Genomic DNA, 14,695 nt, shown 5'->3' with positions numbered 1-14,695 from the left:
CATTTTTCTGTTTTACATATATATGAGAATGTGGGCATTGTAATATCTACCTTCATTTTATAAAGTGCTGAGCAAATAGTGTTGGCGCTATATAAATCCTGTATAATGATAATAATAATATAGGACAGATAACCTTTATCCTCTACTGTATGTAATCAAGAGACCAGTACACACAGAGTTCAGGATCAGCTAATGTCAGGCTGAGGAGATATGTGAAAAGGTTGTAGTACCATCTAGGGAGAAGCAGCAGATTTATCAGTTCTGCCAATCCTAGTAGACATTTTTTTATATCAAATTCTCTACAACTCTCTAAATTCTCTTAAATTGAAAACTGAGAATCAGTTCTACGGCTGGAAGACAGTGGAGTTGCTCAGGTGTCAGTGGTAGAGATTTCCAGCAAGGGACTTAATAATAATAATATTATTATTATACAGGATTTATGGCGCCAACAGTTTGCTCAGCGCTTTACAATATAACGGGAGACAATACAGCAACAATACAGTTCAATGCAAGAGGGATAGGAGGGCCCTGATCCTGGGAGCTTACAATCTAAGAGATATGTGAAAGACCGGGATGTACTAGGGCACTAGTACTTGGCAGTTCACTAAAAGGTAGCGCGGCACTAGTACTGGCACTCTGCTGCATATGAGAGTCATCAAAATTTACTGACGAGTGCTAACAATACAACAACAATACAATTCAATGCAAGAGGGTTAGGAGGGCCCTGATCCTGGGAGCTTACAATCTAAGCCTTACAAAACATGAAATATGTACAGGTTTTGATGGCCCTTTGAGACTGAATTACTGTCCTAAAAAGATAGCTAACGTGAATATACTACAGGGGTACCTCGGTTTACGAATTTAATGCGTTTGCGAATTGAATCCGGGACGTTTCATATTGCGAAAAATTTGTAAACCAAAATGCGGTTTCCCATAGGAATGCGTTGAAAACCAATTAATCCGTTCCGGAGGTCAGAAAAAAGTTAAAAAAAAAAAGTCTTTTGTCTGTTCAACTCTTTATAAAGTGCACTTTAAAGGCATAAATACTGTACAGGGACATGATTAATTAAGCAATAATTCGATGCAAAAACCACTCCAACACCTCCAAACTTGACACCGCATGCTACCCACAGACTCCAGCATGCACGGGGGCGGCGCTATAAATCTCCCAGATGCAATGCATCCTGGGGAAACTTGCTTTGTATTGCAAAAAAAATTTGGAAACCGAGGTATTATTTTCAATGGATTTTCATTCCTAAACCAAAAATTACATTAACCGAGGTACACCTGTACTTTGGTATGTCTTACTTCAGTGGATCAGCATCCTGTAGACTTTAATTTAGAACAAAATACTGACTGGGTGGCATATCCTGAAATTGATGTCCTTATAGTACTTGCATTGCCAATGTGCTGGTTGCCATATCTGACATGGAGGGAGCACCTACATACCTTTTATATTATTATTATACAGTATTTATATAGCGCAGTTTTGCTCAGCGCTGCACATTATAGTGGGGGACAGTACATGGGACAATACAGTAACAGGACAATACACGAGGGGTTCGAGGGCCCTGCTCTTTCGAGCTTACAATCTAGGACGGAGGGGATAGTGGTACAGGAGGAAATGGCTGTGGGGGATGGAGTGGTAGGAGGAGTGGAGGAGATCGGCAGTTAGGTGAGAGTAGGGTAGGTTTCCCTGAAGAGATGGGTTTTCATGGTGCGCCTAAAGGTGAGGAGGGTAGGTGACAGTCTGATGGATTGGGGTAGTGAGTTCCAGAGGATGGGGGTTTGTAATCATGTTTAATAATCATGTGTATGTTTGGAGAAATGTTACAATGGAGAGGGAAAGCGTAGACTCACATAAAATACACGATAGGTGCCTTTAAAATAAATTGCCTTTAAACCAAACCTTAATTTCCTCTATGTGTGCACAGGAAACTATTGACCTGTGTCATTTTTTGTGATCTCAGCCTGAATCATAGTTGTCCTCCCCCAAGGTCACCCATCTAATGGGGCGCAGTGTTTCGGTGTATGGTGCAGTGCCAGGGCGCCTACGGCGTATGCACACAGACCTGCCCTGCATGGCAGCGAGCATAATGGTTTTAATATTTGTTAAAGCGAGACAGTCTGGCAGGCACGGTTGGATAAGATTGTTTATTCACCTTTTTTTTTTTTCCAGTTTTCTTTTTCTCAACTAGGTGAATTGATAAGGACATTCTTGAAATTCATGGTGATAACTTATAATACTTATTTATTGGGGACTGCCTGTGTTAGACATAAACTCCATACAAAAGTGGTGTGTTCCTTTCACACTTACAGTGTTATTTTCACCTTTTGTCCAGTCTGGGGTGATAGATTGACCTTTTGCAGAGATTAGTTACTAAAAAGCAGTTCTTGCACTGTATCAAACCATTTTAACTTTGAGCCTTTACAATAATAGTGATATTGATATGATTATCTGAACCTGAACACAAAAAGTGAAGATTTGCTATCTTATGGGAAAAATCTAGAATTGTTAATTTTACTTAAACAGTTCCCTGAATGATTTTCCTTTTGTCTTGATTTTCTCCTGAAATATGCAGTGTGAGATCATCTAAGGCACTGCTCTCTCAGACTGCTAGTCTCAACAGATATAGGGCAGCGCAGTGGTTACATGGTTAACACTTCCAGCTGGCAGTACTAGAGTCATTGGTTTGAATCCCAACCACGGCACCACCTCCCTATGCCTGCGTTTGTTTCCTCCGGGTACTCCAGTTTTCTCCCAAACTCCAAAGACATGCTGGTAGGTTAATTGGATCCTGTCTAAATTGGCCCTTGTATGTGTATATAGGGACCTTCTCGGCCTTTTGGCTAAGATCAAGTGTAGTATCTGTTCTTATCAGTGTCCAGCAGGGGTGCTCCACGGTCATTCTAGCTTTGCGGGGATGACTGGTTGTATAGTACCCCTGCTGGTATGATGGGGGTCCTGATGGTTAGTACAGGTTGGAACAGAAACCGTGGTGCCCATAGATAGTTGGGGCCCGGGAGTAATTCCCCCTGGAAAACCGGAGGGGCCCAGTTCCTCCTGATTTGACCAGATTTACCTTGTCTGGCCAGGGGACAGGATGGCAGAAAGTCCGCGAACCAGTGCCCCCTGAGTGGTCACCTCAGGGGTGCTCTTAGTAACACTTGGGTGTGGGACCCCAGCGTGTGAAAAAGCACATGGTCACTGTGTTCAAAGCACTTTTCCTGCACAGCGCCTTTAGGACCAGGCCTTTTGGCTAAGTCCTGGGCAATTTTTGCCACGGGCCTCAGGGCCTGGTCTGTGCACAATCTGCACGACCACTTTATTTATTTAATTTATTTTCTCCCACGTTTGTCACTTTTCACTTTTGTGTGTATTTTGTTTCTCACAGGATGGAGGGTTTGGGTCCTTGGGCCTACCCTGAAGTATAGGGGGAGGATGTGTGGCCTTTTGGTTCCTTCCTCTCCTGTCCCTAGGGGGTTTTCTCTTTGGGAGAACCCCCTGGCCAAGTACTGAGTGGCTGGCTTCGGCTGGCCACAAGGAACGGTGGTCCACCAGGCCTTTTGACTAGGTGGACCAAATGGGAACCTTGTCCCTGTCAGGAGCTTCGTGCCCCGGGGGATCAGGGTAGAGGTCCATCCCCTTCGGGGGAGGGACAAAGCACACCCCTAAGTGCACTTTTTTGTGTGGTGTTTTGCACTTGCACGTTTTTTGTGAACACTTACGGGTTTTTTGTTTTTCGCACGTTCGTGGACTTAAAAAAAAAAAAGTGTATATAGGGACCTTCGATTGTACACCCCTTGAGGGTTAGGGAGTGATGTGAATGCGCAATATATATGTAAAGCGCTGCGTAAATTGACGGCTCTATATAAGTACCTGAAATAAATAAAATTTGAAATGGGATATGGTGATGCCACTAATGGCGACTGTACTGATCTTTTTGCTGGAGCGAAAGCTGTATTTGATGACCTTTTGAGCAAAGATCTCCCTGCTTCCAGTTCATTTCTTCAGTGTATTTTTATAATCTTCCACCTTTCCCGATCGTTCTTGAATATTCCCACATCAGTCGCCAGATTACCAGTCATCACAGTAGCAGCTCTGGTATGGGGAAGCAATACCCTACGAATAACGAGCCCGAGCCCGCAGGAGACACTAGTAACTATTTCCTTGTTGTATAAAATTGATGTGCAGCGCTAAAGGTAATGATAAAAACAATGCTAAAAAACAATACAATATACGTAAAAACGTATAGATAGCTCATCCTATTGGTCGGAGGGGTGAGGGTGACGTCATCAGCCTGCACTCGCTCTCTTTTCTGTGTCTCCGCCGCCCGCGAGTCTGCTCTGTCCTGAGAGTGCAGAGTATCAATTTTCAGCTACCTGCCACCTGACAACCAGAGAGAGAGCCTCCTCCACACCCAGAGAGTTGCACCCAGCCACCCTTTAAGAGGGATTCTGGATGTCCCTGATGCCCCACTACTGAGTCCCAGGACCACCAGAGGGAGTCTACCTTGATTCCTACCATACCCTGTGATGACCATTAGATGACACCGGGATATAATAACACAAACGCTCATTTATTTGCGCGTTCTGGTGAGTGCGCATTCCTTACACACCTATATGCACATCACTTATCCTCAGACAGCTATAGGAATATTTCAGCACCTCCAACCATCATATGGACTATTTATGCTTATCTTGGAACTTTATTATTGAGATTTATATTATCTATAAGTTTTACGTATATCGTATTGTTTTTTAGCATTGTTTTTATCATTACCTTTAGCGCTGCACATCAATTTTATACTGTTTTAAAGGGTTCTATTTGGTTACCTTGTGCACAGCTGCTCTTACTTTCTTTGTGCGCTCACATTTATCTGCTTTATATATTTCCTTGTTGTATGCTTGCTGTTTTTAAAAAAAACTCACACGTGTGTATGTTTGATCTTAATCTGCTCCAGGTAAACCTCAGAATATTACAGTTTTGCATGACTATATAGTTGTATTTCCTTATAATAAACACCCAAGGAAAAGCAATCATAGTTGTCTGTTTTTTCCATAGGTATGCATGCTTTTGTGTTGTATCCTCAGACTGTAAAAAAAAGAGAATTTACCCAGGTGTGAGTTCACCAAAGGCTAGCACACATTCTTGCATTTCTAGGTTCCTGAATCCAGTTCCCACTAGAGGACCTGCAGATTTGTGTTCATTTATACCCACCTACCTCCAATATAATCCAGCAAAAGGAAATGGAAGGGGATCCGTTCCCCTACATCTTGCCAGATCAGATCAAAGGGCAGTCGGGTGTAAACGGACAGCTGATCCGTTTACATCCACCTGCCTATAGGGCAGAGCGGGCTGTGTCCGGACCTGTCATCCACCCGCTCCGTGCAGCTTAGCATGCGATCAGTGGACAGATCCGTAAATAAATATTATTCCTGCGCTATTACCAATATATAAATATAAATATAACTAAGCTGCCAGCACTCAGGTGACACAACCCTGACACCAAACACAGTAGAGAAATAAAATGGTAAAAACAGTGCAGCGCTATAAATACCCTATCCACATACTAAAATACCAATGTATAGCACAAATGCTGTGTGTCCTCCCAATAATATAAGTCCGTCTTGTAATGTGAAACACACACACAAAAATCATGCAGGTGCTCCCAGCTTTAAACGTGAATCCACAATGACAGGGGTGCCCCCTCACCTTCCTGCCCAGGCCCCGCAGGACCAATGAGCCAGATAAATGCCTCTTAGGTGATCCTCCCACAGCACCTTGGGGGTCTCTTCAACAATGATGGTGGTACTTCCTCCTCTGATGGGTACTGATTTCCACTAGGTGCCTCCAGATGTTTAATACGCACTTACTCCATAAACACCCCATATAGGACAAAAAGAGATCCACATAGTGTAAAACTGCAAAGCCTTTAATGATGCCACACTGATGGTACTACTCACATTTGCGTGGTTGAACATGCACATTTGCACCACACCATGGGTGTACTGGCTAGTGTGGATCCTCACTACGAAAGGTGGACCAAGATGGCGCTGACGCCGGAAATGACGTCACCGTGCGGTCCGTTAGGCTCCTCCCACTGGTGTATCTACGCGTTATCTACGAGTTACGTCATGGTTAATAGCACGTGACTTCCTCAGGACTATGTCCTGAGGAAGTCACGTGCTATTAACCGTGACGTAACGCGTAGATACGCCAGTGGGAGGAGCCTAACGGACCGCACGGTGACGTCATTTCCGGCGTCGGCGCCATCTTGGTCCACCTTTCGTAGTGAGGATCCACACTAGCCAGTACACCCATGGTGTGGTGCAAATGTGCATGTTCAACCACGTAAATGTGAGTAGTACCATCAGTGTGGCATCATTAAAGGCTTTGCAGTTTTACACTATGTGGATCTCTTTTTGTCCTATATGGGGTGTTTATGGAGTAAGTGCGTATTAAACATCTGGAGGCACCTAGTGGAAATCAGTACCCATCAGAGGAGGAAGTACCACCATCATTGTTGAAGAGACCCCCAAGGTGCTGTGGGAGGATCACCTAAGAGGCATTTATCTGGCTCATTGGTCCTGCGGGGCCTGGGCAGGAAGGTAAGGGGGCACCCCTGTCATTGTGGATTCACGTTTAAAGCTGGGAGCACCTGCATGATTTTTGTGTGTGTGTTTCACATTACAAGACGGACTTATATTATTGGGAGGACACACAGCATTTGTGCTATACATTGGTATTTTAGTATGTGGATAGGGTATTTATAGCGCTGCACTGTTTTTACCATTTTATTTCTCTACAGTAGACAGATCCCCTGCTGAGCAAATCCGATCCAGCCCATATATAGGGGGCCTTAAGCTTTGACAATAAATCCTACAATCCAGTTGGTGCACGGATTCTGAGTGCACCAGTTTTAGTAAATCTCTCCAGCAATTTTCTGTTTTAAGGTCACAATTTTGCTTTAGAAAACGTTACCTTGCTGTGATCATGTCCACTCAATAAACTGTCCAGCATGTGAGCACCAGAAAAAAATTTCAAGTATTTTTCTGTCCATTTTTCCATGATCTGCCTGATTGTACAGTTGCCTACCAAGATTTTCTTTCCTTATCTCCTTTTTGTATGTAAAGAACCTCCTTGAGTCAACGGCTTCTCATGTTTTTGCCTGTTGTTCCTTGTTTTATCTCACTGGCTACGAGCCTCTCGAGATATTAATCAGTGATACTGGAGGTATATCCGCTTTGTTTCAAGAGAAAAGAAAACTAAAATCAATATTTCACATACATACCACTACAACAAAAATCTCTTATCTGGACCCCTCTGCTGCAGAATGAAATAAAAAGTGGATATTAATAATCACCTATTAACCTGTCACTTCTTCAATGGAGTACATTTTTTGGCTAAAGTGGGCAAGGCAAGTCTTAAGAGCTTTTGGTGTCAAGATTAACAATGTCAGGATTGTATATTAATCCTTGTGCAATAATCGTTTTTTTTTTTTTTTTTTTTAATTCTTTTGCTATGCACAATACTAATACGTGTAGTTGCCATTTCAAAGGATATTAACATTTAGCAGTAGTGCAGCAGTCTGTCTATGGTGCAAGAGTAATGCCATCCTGTCTCTACCCAGTGGAGAAACATTGATGGGCCATCATGGAAAAAAAAACACCAGCATTTTTCTTTACATAGTTGGTAAGGTTGAATAAAGACACCAGTCCATCTGGTTCAACGTGTGTGTGTGTGTGTGTGTGTGTGTGTGTGTATAAGTCAATATCATTTCCCATATCCCTGTATATTGCATTCACTAAAATTCTCATCTAAAAGTCCTTTGAAACTATAGATACTTTCCCCAGACACCACTGCTTGTGGAAGGTTGTTCCACATCCTTACTGCTCTAACAGTAAAGAACCCCTTAAAAGTTAAACCGCTTCTCCACCAAATTCATGGAGTGGCCACATGTCTTCCTAAGCTCCCAGAAGCTGAATAGTATTTTCCTATGATGGGATCACCATTGAGGTAAAATGTACCTAGTTTCAAAGGACTCTTAGATGAGAATCTTGGTTAATGCAATATACATTGATATGGACACACACACCTTTATTCAACCTTACCAATTATGGAAAGAACAATGCTGTTCATTTTTCTCTTACGTTCAGTGCAGGGGCAGACTGACCATTTGGAAACTCGGGCACTGCCCGAGGTCAGTAGGGGGCCCAATGAGATGCCCCTGGTACCTTTTTCATAGGCTTTTTTGAGTTTGGGCAAGGACACATGGGCCCCATGATCCCCTATTGCCTGGGGGCCCCATGAGTTGTCAGTCCGACCCTGGTTCAGTGATGGACACAGCTCTTCTATCTTGACCATAGGGTTATATCGCCACCTACAGGAGTAGGACAGTAGGCGGAAAAAGAACACAGCACTGCCTATGGTCAGCCATAGATGGTATAAAACCCCCTCTCTGCTATAGGCAATCCGTAGGTTATTGTTCTGCCTACCCCATGTTCACAACCTTCACACCCTAAGGGGCATACTGTGCACTTCTTGGGCATGGGTTGGACGGTTCATGTGTAATGCCCACTGTGGTCTTCTTCCAAGGGTCGGTCTCTTTTGTACCTGTTTGACACATCCATCAGATTCCAAGACAGAGAGGTTAGGCCTGGTGGCCTCTTCTGACACTCCAATCGTTGAAGCCCTTGGGCGATTGTGGGTGTCTGGTTTTGGGGTAGGGCTCTGCTCTTCCCTGTTATGGCACACCCTACCTGGGCGGTAAGTGCCTCCTGGGTGTACCTACATCAGTCATCTGTGTCTTGGATTGCATGGCAGCAAAAAAGTCACCACTGCATACTCTTACCTCTTTTCTGGGTCGATGTGTTTCGATGCTTGTTTTGACCGGTTTTTGCAGAGTGCTGTTTTAAAGTTCCTGGTTCCCCCCTTGGTATTTGGCATGTTTGCCTGGTTACTCCAGTTTTAGGTTTGCCCAACATTGTGGCACTGCTTTGGGATGTCCCTATGGTCAAGAACAGAGGAGCTGTATCTGTCAATGAATGTAAAAGAAAACAGAATTTATTTGTTACTCCCTATTAAATCCCTTTTGCTGAGTTTAATGACGGACACAACACCCTCCCCTCTTCTTGTGTTTATCTATTTACACTGCTTTGTGACTAACTGGATTGCCTAAAAAGAGAGGGGGTTTTATACCAGCTAGAACTGCCTATAGGCGGTGCTGTGGTATTTTTCTGCCTAGTGTCCTACTCCTGTAGGTGGCGATATAACTCTATGGTTAATAGAATAAAAGAGCTGTGTCCGTCAATGAACTCAGAGAAAGGGATTTCAAGGTGAGTAACAAGAAATCCTGTTTTTTCCATGATAGCCCATCAATATTTCTCCACTGGGTAGAGATGGGATGGCATTACTCTTGCACCATAAACAGACTGCTGCACTATTGCCAAAATGTTAATATCTTAAAACTGCAACTAAATGTTTTAGTATTGTGCATAGCAAAAGAATTTGAAAAAAAAAAAACAATTATTGCGCAAGGATTATTATACTATCCTGACATTGTTAATCTTGACAACAAAAGCTCTTAAGACTTGCCAAAAAATGTACTCAATTGAAGAAGTGACAGGTTATTAGGCGATTATTATTTTCCACCTTTTATTTCATTCTGCAGCAGAGTGGTCCAGATAAGAGATTTTTGTTGTGGTGGTATGTATGTGAAATATTGATTTTAGTTTTCTTTTCTCTTGAAACAAAGTGGATATACCTCCAGTATCACTGATTAATATCTCGAGAGGTTCATAGCCAGTGAGATATCTATGGCCAGCCCAGGGGCGGACTGACCATTTGGAAACTCGGGCACTGCCAGAGGGCCTGGGGTCATTAGGGGGTCCCATGAGATGCCCCTGGTACCTTTTTCATAGGCTTTTTTGAGTTTGGGCAAGGACACAGGGGCCCCATGATCCCCTATTGCCCAGGGGCCCCATAAATTGTCAGTCCGCCCCTGGGCCAACCTCAGTTCACCTTTTTAATTTTTTGTGACCAGGTGAACTAACCCTTTAACTAGATGTAGCTCTCAAGAGACATAATATGGCCCCTAAAGATTGTTTCCATGCAGTTCAGCATACTGTTTCATTTGAGTTTGACATGCACACCTAAGACTATATAGACAATTTTCTTTGCACTGGTTGTATGAATGAGACTGTATTCTCCTCTTTGCAACAAAACAAGAGGTTCCCAGGTCTGTTTAATGGTGCCTTCAAGCCTACATGACTCAAAGCCTTCACCTCTCAGAGTGAGATGCTGGACTTTATTTGATGTCTGGCTCTGTTTTACTTTCTCAGTAGTGGCTTTTTTTCTAAATTCCCACACTTATCAGTGAACTTTTGTTTTGTAGTTACAGAGAAATTATAGTCTTATGTAAACACAATTTATGGAGCAGTTATCTTGGAGAAAACATGAGGTATCTAATGGTACCTGAAAAAGATAAGCCAGTTACACTTTCAGTGATATCCCCCAACTACACATGGCTGAACATTACCAATAATGTACAATATACACTATATTGCCAAAAGTATTGTCCCCGCCCTCCAAATCATTGCATTCAGATGTTCCAATCCCCTCCATGGCCACAGGAGTATAAAATCAAGTACCTAGGCATGCAGACTGATTCTGTAAACATTTGTGAAAGAATGGGTCGCTCTCAGGAGCTCAGTGAATTCAAGCGTGGTACCATGTTAGGTTGCCACTTGTGTAATAAGTCCATCCATGAAATTTCTTTGCTACTAAATATTCCACGGTCAACTGTTAGTGGGATTATGACACAATCAACTGGGAACAACAGCAACTCAACCACCAAGTGGTAGGCCACGTCACATGACAGAGCGGGGTCAGCGCATGCTGAAGCACACAGTGCGCAGAAGTCGCCAACTGTCTGCAGAGTCAATAGCTAAAGACTTCCAAACTTGGTGTGGCCTTCAGATTAGCACAACAGCAGTGCATAGAAAGCTTCATGGAATAGGTTTCCATGGCCGAGCAGCTGCATCCAAGCCTTACATCACCAAGTGCAATGCAAAGCGTCGGATGCCATGGTGTAAAGCACACCGCCACTGGACTCTAGTGGAGACGTGTTCTCTGGAGTGACCAATCACACTTCTCTGTCTGGGAATCTGATGGATGTGTCTGGGTTTGGCGGTTGCCAGGAGAATGGTATTCACCTGACTGCATTGTGCCAAGTGTAAAGTTTGGTGGGGGGGATTATGGTGTGGGGTTGATTTTCAGGGGTTGGGCTTGGCCCCCTAGTTCCAGTGAAGGGAACTCTTAAGCCATCATTTTGGACAATTTCATGCTCCCAACTCTGTGGGAAGAGTTTGGGGACGGCCCCTTCCTGTTCCAACATGACTGCGCACCAGTGCACAAAGCAAGGTCCATAAACACATGGATGAGTGAGTTTGGGGTGGAGGAACTTGACTGTCCTGCACAGAGTCCTGACCTCAACCCCATAGAACACCTTTTGGGATGAATTAGAGTGGAGACTGAGAGCCAGGCCTTCTCGTCCAACATCAGTGCCTGACCTGACCAATGTGCTTCTGGAAGAATGGTCCAACCTTCCCATAGACACCCTCCTAAACCTTGTGGACGGCCTTCCCAGAAGAGTTGAAGCTGTTATAGCTGCAAAGGGCGGGGCCAACTCAATATTGAACCCTACGGACTAAGACTGGGAGGCCATTAAAGGTCATGTGCGAGGAAAGGCATGAAGTCCAATACTTTTGGCAACATAGTGTAAATGTAAATCACGACGTAAATTGTCAGCACTATATAAGTACCTGTAATAAATTAAAAAAAATAACAAAGTTATTTGGTTGATATTGACATTCCCAGCTTTTTTCACCCAAAATAGGACAACATTTGGGTGCTTCCCCCTTCCTCCTCTGTAGATCAAAGCATACATGCTCACCTGATAGAAACCTACATTTCAGGGTTGCAAGCAAGTCAAAAGTAGATAATGTCTTTCAATGAAGAGAAGTCTGAGATCTGTGTGGAATCTGTTTATGAGAACATAGAAATATGATGCATGGCAAAAACCGCAATAAATGCAAGTACTGTATATACTGCTCCGTAGGATCAACCATACTTCAAATTTATTATTATTATTTATACAGGATTTATATGGCGCCAACAGTTTGCTCAGTGCTTTACAATATAAAAGGAGACAATACGGCAACGATACAGTTCAATACAAGAGGGTTAGGGGGGCCCTGCTCCTGGGAGCTTACAATCTAAGAGGAAGGAGCTAGTGGTGCCAGAGTACTTGGTGTCATTCTGGACTCCAACCTATCCTTCCAGCCCCAAGTCCAATCTTTAACAAACTCGTGCAGACTCCACCTCCGCAACATCGCCAAAATCCGCACGTTCCTAACTCCAGAAACCACTAAACGGCTCATCCACTCCCTCCTCATATCACGACTCGACTACTGCAACTCCCTCCTCACTGGCCTGCCTCGCTGCTGGCTATCCCCGCTTCAGTTGATCCTGAATATGGCTGCCAGACTCATTCACCTTTCCAACCGCTCCATCTCCGCCACCCCCCTCTGCCAATCCCTCCACTGGCTTCCGATTGCCAAACGGATCAAATTCAAAATCCTAACACTGACATACAAAGCCGTCCACCATACTGCCCCGAACTACATCACCAACCTAATGTCCAAGTACCGCCCAGCACGCACACTCCGCTCCTCACAAGACTTCCTTCTCTCTAGTTCCCTGGTCTCCTCCTCCCATGCCCGCCTCCAGGACTTCTACAGGGTGTCACCCATCCTCTGGAACTCCCTGCCCCAACCCATCAGATTATCACCTACTCTCCTCTTCTTTAGGCGCACCCTGAAAACCCATCTATTCAGGGAAGCCTACCCCACCCCCTGCTAACTTGCCGACCTCCTCCACTATTCCTACCATTCCATCCCCCACAGCTATCTCCTCCTGTGCCACCATCCCCTCCCTCCTAGATTGTAAGCTCGAAAGAGCAGGGCCCTCAATCCCCTCATGTTTTGCATTGTATTGTTATTGTTCTGTCACATGTTCTGTCCCCCTTTGTAATATACAGCGCTGAGCGAACTATTGGTGCTTTATAAATACTGTATTATAATAATAATAATAATAACTGTGGGGGATGGACTGATAGGACGAATAGAAGATTCTTTTATTAACTTAAGGCGGGATAGGCTTCCCTGAAGAGATAGGTTTTCAGAGATCGCCTAAAAGTGGGCAGAGTAGGCGATAGTCTGATAAATTGGGGTAGAGAGTTCCAGAGGATGGGTGAGGCTCTGGAAAAGTCCTGGAGACCAGCATGGGAGGAGACAAGAGAGCTAGAGAGCAGGAGGTGGTGTGAGGAGCGGAGAGTACAGTTTGGGTGATATATGGAGACAAGATTGGTGCTGTAATTTGGGGTGGAGTTATAAATGGTTTTATATGTTATTAATGTTTTGAATTTTATTCGTTGGGCGATGGGATTTACTCCACAAACTTATATCAGGAGTAAGGCTAGGTTCACATATGTGTGGGTGGTGCCACTGCGGATCGCACAAAAATCAGTGCAGCCGCACCACCCACACAAAAGAATGCGAACCTGTGGACGGGTGCCATTAGTTCTAATGGCACGCCGACCGCACTGGAAATCACAACCGCACTGGGAACCGAGGTTCCTGTGCGGGCTGCGCTTTCCAAAGAAGTGCAGGGACTTCTTACCTGCGTGTCCCGAAGCATGGGAGTCCATTCAAATGAATGGGCTCTCATGCCGGCGCAAAACGTGGACCGCACGGCCGCATACATGTGAACCAGGGTTAAAACAACAATTCGCAAGTACACACAACTCCTGACATGACACACAGGAAAGGTATTGGCTGCTTAGGACCAAACTGGGGGATGAACAAGGACCTACTGAGACTTTTGGATGCTTGTTACTAGTCCCAGTGTTAACAACTTGCTTTTACAGCCTTTCTCCATCTTTTACCATTTGTTTGACTAGTTTTTTGTGATATTTTCATGGAATCTTCTCCTTTTCCTATATGTTGTTCGAAGTATGGACATGCTTGGAGTTTATTTCATTAGCCATCTTTACAACATCATACTTGTCAGAAAATCCAAGTCGAGCTTTAACACCTGACCTACCTTTCCAACATAACCAGCTTGCAGAAGCAAATTAGTAGCCTGCATGTTAGAATATGAAAAGTTCTAGTATTAGACACACACACCTTGATCAATGACGTTAACCTGGCAAATATCCACAACAAAGGGGACAAACAATCTGAAATTGCACAAATATAACTTTCTTTTTAAAAGAGTTTTGTGTTGGTATGTTAAGGATTTTGTGGGATCTCCATTGCCCAATTGGCGACCTCTTCAGCACAGGGTCAAAACAAGGTCACCTGGTCAAGAGAGAAAGAGAAAGCAATGGTCTTTGTTCTACTTATCTCTCCTGTCCCTGGCTAACAAGACGCACTTTGGAGAGGTTATGCCAGGAAAGGTGACTGCCAGTGACGGCCTATCAGGTCACTGTTAGGTCATAGGTTAATGGCCCGCCTTGTGACAGAACAAGATTCCAGGGGCAGATTAATGGTGCAAAAAATAAACTGTCTCTCCAGGTCTCTCTTGGCGCAAGTGAAACCATGTTATGATACATCTCAAGAGCAGCCTAGG

At 44.0% G+C, this 14,695-nt stretch overlaps 1 pseudogene; it reads left to right on the top strand.

The window, feature by feature from the left end:
* Positions 1-2,830: 2,830 nt before the first annotated feature.
* Positions 2,831-2,993, top strand: LOC149436727 (U2 spliceosomal RNA; annotated as a pseudogene).
* Positions 2,994-14,695: the final 11,702 nt, after the last annotated feature.

Source organism: Staurois parvus, unplaced genomic scaffold (assembly GCF_062004578.1).
Source record: "Staurois parvus isolate SC_StPar_1 unplaced genomic scaffold, SC_StPar_1.0 ptg001349l, whole genome shotgun sequence".
NCBI lineage: Eukaryota > Metazoa > Chordata > Amphibia > Anura > Ranidae > Staurois > Staurois parvus.
Note: the sequence above shows the minus strand (reverse complement) of the source record. Positions and strands in the feature narration are given on the sequence as shown.